The sequence below is a fragment of the Tamandua tetradactyla genome, chromosome 1 (genome assembly GCF_023851605.1).
Source record: "Tamandua tetradactyla isolate mTamTet1 chromosome 1, mTamTet1.pri, whole genome shotgun sequence".
In the NCBI taxonomy this organism is placed as follows: domain Eukaryota; kingdom Metazoa; phylum Chordata; class Mammalia; order Pilosa; family Myrmecophagidae; genus Tamandua; species Tamandua tetradactyla.
In genome coordinates, this window is record NC_135327.1 from 86796324 (window position 1) to 86803210 (window position 6887).

Below are 6887 nucleotides of genomic sequence, written 5' to 3' on the forward strand. Positions count from 1 at the left end.
TAGCATTAGTAGTAGTAGAGAAAAGTGGGGAAAAAGGGGCATGGCTTGGGAAACTAGAGCATAACTACTCAGTTGAATGTCATGTAGCTTTTCTGAATGATAGTAGTAAATGTTATGTTGAAAACTCATATGCCTATGAAAGGCTAGATGAAAAAGAACAGGATATAAAATTGTGACTATTGGGTGATTATAGCTATATAGAAAATAATGAAGCCAAAAGTTCTGTGCCCGACATCTGCCAAGTCCATCCCATACCTAACTGTTTTTCAGACCATGACTTAAAAATCCTGCGATAATATAAGCATAGTCCAATAAAATATTTTATATTTAGTAGAAAAACAGGAAATTTGTGTCTGAAGTTATAGATGAAATCATTTTCTTCTTCTAGATTAGTTTTTAAACTCAAACATAGATTTAATAATTTGAGTCAATTCAGCAGCGCAGCTGGAATAGTTGAGTGTGAGGATGGAGGAAAGGAAGAATGGAAAGGGAGGGATTGGGAAAGGGAGAAGCGCGAGGTTCATCATGGTCACAGATAGTTGTGCCTGGGACCCTTGTTTGTCAGATAAGTAGCTCTCTCCCAGTTGCCTATGACCTTCCATTTCATCACCTAAGAGGAAATCACAGGAAGGTCCGTTGTTACAATGTTCCTTTCTTCCAGAGCTGTCCAGTCACCAGGACTTTCTCATGAAGAGAGAAGATGCAGGGATGAAGTCAGTTTCTGAGAAGGTGGCTGGGCAAATGTTCCCTAAACTCTCCTCTTATCCCACTGACAAACCACCCCGCCTTATCATGGTCAATTCCATTTCACATTTACTCTCTTCAGGTAAGCAGCCATGTTACTTTTAAATAAAGCATGGAGACATTTTATCACTTCTCAAAAGTCTTTAATAAGCTTACAACTATTTCTCTTTGGAAGGCCTTCGGGGTGATGGAATCTCAGCTTGCAGACACGGATGAGATGCATAAAGAAAGAAAGGTACAAGAAGGATGTTAAAATGTCTATAATAAACTCACGTATCTTGAGGGGACCTCTAATTGAATGAGGATGGATTTTGTTGAGGAGATTGTATGCGAACAATTAATTATTCATGGCAGAGACATCATTAGGATTTCATTTTGTTTAAAGGCCTCTAAGTGACTCAGGAAATTGGGTTAAACTGAAGAAGAATTTCAAGAAAGAGATAGTGGAAAGCTTTTCATTGTATTGACTTTTCTAATATTTTCAAGATAAATATTATGAGTTGGTACATAAATTACACTCCAACTGAAAACCACCAAAGGTTTGCCTGGATAAGAGTCTCCGCATGGGTGGATCGTGGTCTAGTATAGTCAGATGGAAGCAGATTGACGGAGTTTTGTGAAAGGATTAAGGGGTTTATTCCAGATTTCAGCAACAATTCAATTTGGCTTCTCAGTTACTTCAGGAGTATGAGGAGTCTCATGAAATGACAAGTGGACTTGTGAAACCCGTGGTGTTTTGTATTCAATGATTCTTCTCTCCAGCTCCCTATGGGAGGCGGGTGCCTGTTAGTTTACAGAGAGTGTAAGGCAAGGTGCTTTTATAAAACCCCTGGAGACCTGGAGTATTACAGGCCCTATTGCCTGCTTATCTTAGAGACAAACATTAGAAATTGATGTCAGGCTGAAATTTCAAGGTAGGATTGATTCTAAACTTAGAGATCTAAGGGTGCATTTATAGAGGGTTGTTGATAGAGAATCATTTTCTTTGGGTACTTTTAGAAAGATTAGTCAAATGAATTCAGCCCTTGAATTAATTCAGGAGTTTTTGTCTGTTTTGCCTATATTTGTACCAGCATCCAGATCGTTGCCTCACACATAGTAGGGGCTCAATAAGTATCAGCTGTTGAAAAGTGTAAGATTAAATCGGTAAATGAGGCTTTGTCTGTGCAGGGAACATCACACCAACCAGGAATTGCTGTTGTGGGTCTCGGCGAGGGGGTGGCACCCCAGGCCTGTAGAGAGGGAGCTGGAGTAGAAAAGGAAGCCCAGGGGTTGTTGGCTATGACCTGGCCCAGCACCCACAGCAGCAGCAGCAGCAGCAGCCACCCTCAAAGAACTGCAGGTTGGACAAGAGAAACAGTAAAAAAACAATAAATGCAACAAACAAGTAAATTATATTCCAAGGTAGAAGGTGATGAGTACTACAGAAAAAAAATATGTAGGAGTATGCCTAATATGATCTTATTTATAAAAATCTGCTTTACACATTTTCTAGAAACTTGTTTCATGGAAAAATAAGGTATTTCCATATCTTTATATGTTTCCAGAGACAAAATTGTATAACCACTGTTTAAATTTAATGGCTTTTATACAATGGTGGCTCTAAGTTTCAGCAGCGGATAAATTCTCCCAGCAGCTCCCTTATTTTATTATCATAATTGACAACACATTTAAGTGTTTCTGTATCTTAGCCTTTCTGTGCCTCTATGTTACACAGAGTCATGATATGGCATGTTGTTTTCTTAGCTTGACACATACCACAGCCAGAATTCCACACAACAGTTTACACATTTTATAGCTAAATGTTTAGGCCTTGAGAACAGACTTTCCTCTCTTGAAATCAAATACTTTGCTTTCAACACTCTTCCTTCATGCAGGGTGAGGATGAAAAATCTTGCCCCTGAGATTGACCCCAGGGCCCTGGTCCTGAGTGAACCACAAGGACTGGTGACAACAAAGCAGGGTCCTGGGCAGAATGAAATATTTCTTCTTTCAGCTTAGCTTGTAGCCGAATTGAGAGAATTTGTTTTCATACCAAACAGACACATTTAGGGATATGGGAAGGGAAACTAGTGTTTGTGATTGAGTCTCAAGATGGTTCCATTCTGACCTGGTTTCGTTCAGTTTATAGTAAATTGTGGCTTCTTTCCACATTTTACCACTAAGAATAACCACTAAGAATTTTAGCATCCTGGAACTCAGCAATGACCTGCAATAAAGTTTTGTTTTTTTTTCTCTTGTGTCTTCTTCAGGAACAAGAGTTTACTGTGGCACTCTTCGTCCTTTATCTTTATGCCCATGGAATCCTTCCCACCTCCCATATCAGTTCTCAGATGGGGTCCTGGCTTTGGCCTCGGAGTCATTTGGCCACACTGTCAAGAGTCCACCGAGCTGGCCTGGGGTGCATGGAGAGTCTCAGCAATCCTTAAGAAGCACTCCAAATCAAATAGGTAAGAATATTTGGGTTGCACAAGATGTCTCTTTTCTTTATTAAAGATTTATAAATGGTGAGAATCCCAACATCAGTCATGAAACTCCAAAAACCTCAAAGTCAATCTTGAATCCTGTCTTTATCTCTCACTTCTCTTGACAGTGTTGATATATCATTCTGGCTGTATCCTCCAAATTTTTCCATAATCTGCCCACTTCTCAACTACTCCACTCCTACTAACCTGGGCTAAGTCACTGTCATCTCTCCCCTGGACTGCTTCAATAACTTCCTAACTGATTTTCCTGTTTCTACCAAACCTGAGGTGTTTATTCTTAATGTAGCAGCTAGTGATTCACTTGAAATATAACTTAGGTTATGTCTCCTCTCTGCTCATCACCCTGCATGGGCTCCCCATTTTCATTTAGAGTAAAAGTCAAAGTCCCCATGGGACATGATACCCAGGAATGAAAGCCTCCCTGGTGGCATGGGAGATGACCCCCAGGGATGAGCTTGGCTGTGGCACTGTGGGATCCATCCTGACTAAAAGGGGAAAAGAAGTGCAACAAATATGGTATCAGTGGCAGAAAGAGTTCATATAGAGTGGAGAGGCTACTCTGGAGGTTGCAATTAAGCAAGCTTCAGTTAGACATTACTACCTAGCATAACTTCCCAAATCCCAACCAAAACCATTCCAGCTAATCCTAAAGAACACCTAGGGCATTATATCAGATTCTACAAAGTGTCCATGCACTAGGGTAACTTTCCAGAAACCTACAACCTCTAGATGGGTCCCTGGACCAGATAAGCCCTGCAACCTAGAGTCTCTCCAGAATATCAACTAGTTCCATCCTTCTATCCCATATTATCGACAGCCCCTTCCAACATGAAAAAACTAAAATGGGCACAGCCGAAATACTCCTTAAGAGGGGGAGAAAGATAAAAGGTGGTGGTGGAGTTAAACAGAGAAGGTCGGGTTTGACAAATGAGTATGATTACTGAATCATTATTATATTTCTTTTAGTCTCCAGTATCTTACAGCAGCTACAAGTAAATACCTAAAACTGTGGATGTAACCCATACCAAACTCTGAAATCAGATGTTCTAAAACTAATTGTTGCGATGTGCTTTGACATTTTTTTGAATACATGTTATTTTTCACAAAAAAAGAAAAAAAAAGTCAATTGTGATAATAAATTCACAGTTATATGATGATATTGTGAACCATTGATTGTACATTTTGGATGATTATATGTCAATAAAAAAATAGAAAAAAAAAAACAAATCGAAGTTCCTACAAGGACCTCTCTGACTTTCTCTCCTATTATTCTTTCCCTCGTGTATTAGTTAGATTCATTTGTCAACTTGGCCAGGTGAGCATACCTAATCTTGTTGCTGCGGACATAAGCCAATGGTACGTGAACCTCATCTGTTGCCAATTACATCTGCAGTCAGCTAGGAGGCGTGTCTGCTGCAATGAGTGATGTTTGACTTAATTGGCTGGTGCTTAAATGAGAGAGCGCAAGGTAGCACAGCCTAAGCAGCTCGGCATTCCTCATCTCAGCACTCGCAGCTCAGCCCAGGCCCTTGGAGATGCAGAAAGAAGTCACCCCGGGGAAAGTTGTTGGAACCCAGGGGCCTGGAGAGAAGACCAGCAGAGACCATCCTGTGCCTTCCACATAAGAAAGAACCTCAGTTGAAAGTTAGCTGCCTTTCCTCTGAAGAACCAACAAAATAAATCCCCTTTTATTAAAAGCCAATCCATCTCTGGTGTGTTGCATTCCAGCAGCTAGCAAACTAGAACAGATTTGGTACCAGGAGTGGGGTGCTGCTGTGGTTTGCAAATGCCAGATATGTTTGAACGGTGTTTTGAATGGCTAAGGGGAAGACTTTGGAGAAACTGTGAAGAGAATGATGGAGAAGTCCTGGAGGGCTTGAAGAGACTGTTGGTGTAAGTGGAACCACTGCCAATCTTGGCAAGGGAGGACACAAAAGGGAAAAGTTGGAGTTTGCAGAGTAAGAACCTTGGAAGCTCAGGTCTGAAGCCAAGAAACCTTGGCCAGGAGAGTGGACCCACCCATATACACGAAGAGGGTGAGTTTACCCTGAAGGGCAAGGATGAATCTCCCCTCTCGTTGCAGTGAAGGAGTTGTGTAGCCTCGGGCCTTGGAGAAGGCAGAGCACGCTCCTTGGGGGACTGGGAGAGCCTGGCTGCCACCATGTGGAGGGGTTAAGCGTGTGCCCCAGAAATGGCAGAGAGCCCAGGGGTGGCCCTGATGCCTGGAGAGAGTGGAGCCCAGAGGTGGTCTCCTCGATGTTCCCTGAGGTTGATTGGGAAAGAGGCGGGCCACTGCATAGGCCCTTGGAAGGGGTGGGACTGCCACTTTCTATAGCCGAAGGATGAATGACTTTCAGACTTTGAAATCCCACGGGGCTTGCCCTGCAGGTTTTACATCTGTGTTTCTTCCAATTTCTCCCTATGGAAATGAAAATCTGTATCCTATGAATATCTTCCTTTGCTTATTGGCACCGGACTTGTTTTGAGATTCACAGGTCCACAGCAAGAGAATTTTTTACATCTGTTTAAGGTGATGCTTAAAGTTGCCAAGTTGACAAGGGGTGGACATGTGTTAGTTAGATTCATTTGTCAACTTGGCCAGGTGAGCATACCTAATCTTGTTGCTGCGGACATAAGCCAATGGTACGTGAACCTCATCTGTTGCCAATTACATCTGCAGTCAGCTAGGAGGCGTGTCTGCTGCAATGAGTGACATTTGACTTAATTGGCTGGTGCTTAAATGAGAGAGCGCAAGGTAGCACAGCCTAAGCAGCTCAGCATTCCTCATCTCAGCACTCGCAGCTCAGCCCAGGCCCTTGGAGATGCAGAAAGAAGTCACCCCGGGGAAAGTTGTTGGAACCCAGGGGCCTGGAGAGAAGACCAGCAGAGACCATCCTGTGCCTTCCACATAAGAAAGAACCTCAGTGGAAAGTTAGCTGCCTTTCCTCTGAAGAACCAACAAAATAAATCCCCTTTTATTAAAAGCCAATCCGTCTCTGGTGTGTTGCATTCCGGCAGCTAGCAAACTAGAATACCTCGGTTACTCCTCTTTAGCCATCCTGTTCTTCTTGTTCCTGAACACCTCTGCTGGGCTCCCACCTGAGGATCTTTGCTCTTCTTCTTCCATCTGTTTGTAATCCTCTTTCCTTTGGTCGTTTTTTGAAGTGCTCCTTTATCTCCCTTAAATCTTGACTCAAAACTCATCTTCTTCATGATTCCTACCCTGATCAGCCTAATCTCCTCTCCCACATTCCCCATTCCAACCACTACTCTATTTTTCTCCCTAGCCATCATTACCATCTAGCATACCATAGAGTTTACTAAACTTTTATTATGTGCATTGTTTAATCTATGGCTTCCCTTGCTAGTACATAGCAGGAATCTTCATATTACTCACTGATGTATTCTTAGTGCCTAGAATAGTGCCTGGTACATAGTAGATGCTCAATAAATACTTGCAAGTGAATGAATGAATTTTTATGGCTCCAACAATTTTCTTTGGGTTAAACTAAGACCCTGGATCAGAAGAGCCCATGAAGATGGCAGGGAGGCTTGGGGTCATCAGACTTTTCTGAGCACCACCTCTACCTTGAGGTAGAGCCCAGATACCATTCTTATATCTGGGCACGGTTCTCTGAGTAAGCTCAAAGAAGGATC

General features: G+C 42.3%; 1 long non-coding RNA gene across 1 annotated transcript; it reads left to right on the forward strand.

Moving 5' to 3' along the window:
- The first annotated feature begins 665 nt into the window (after positions 1-665).
- On the forward strand, positions 666-3438 carry LOC143685098 (uncharacterized). Its single transcript, XR_013176376.1, has 4 exons — positions 666-826; positions 920-979; positions 1915-2086; positions 2997-3438. It is a non-coding gene; the product is annotated as an uncharacterized LOC143685098 (long non-coding RNA).
- Positions 3439-6887: the final 3449 nt, after the last annotated feature.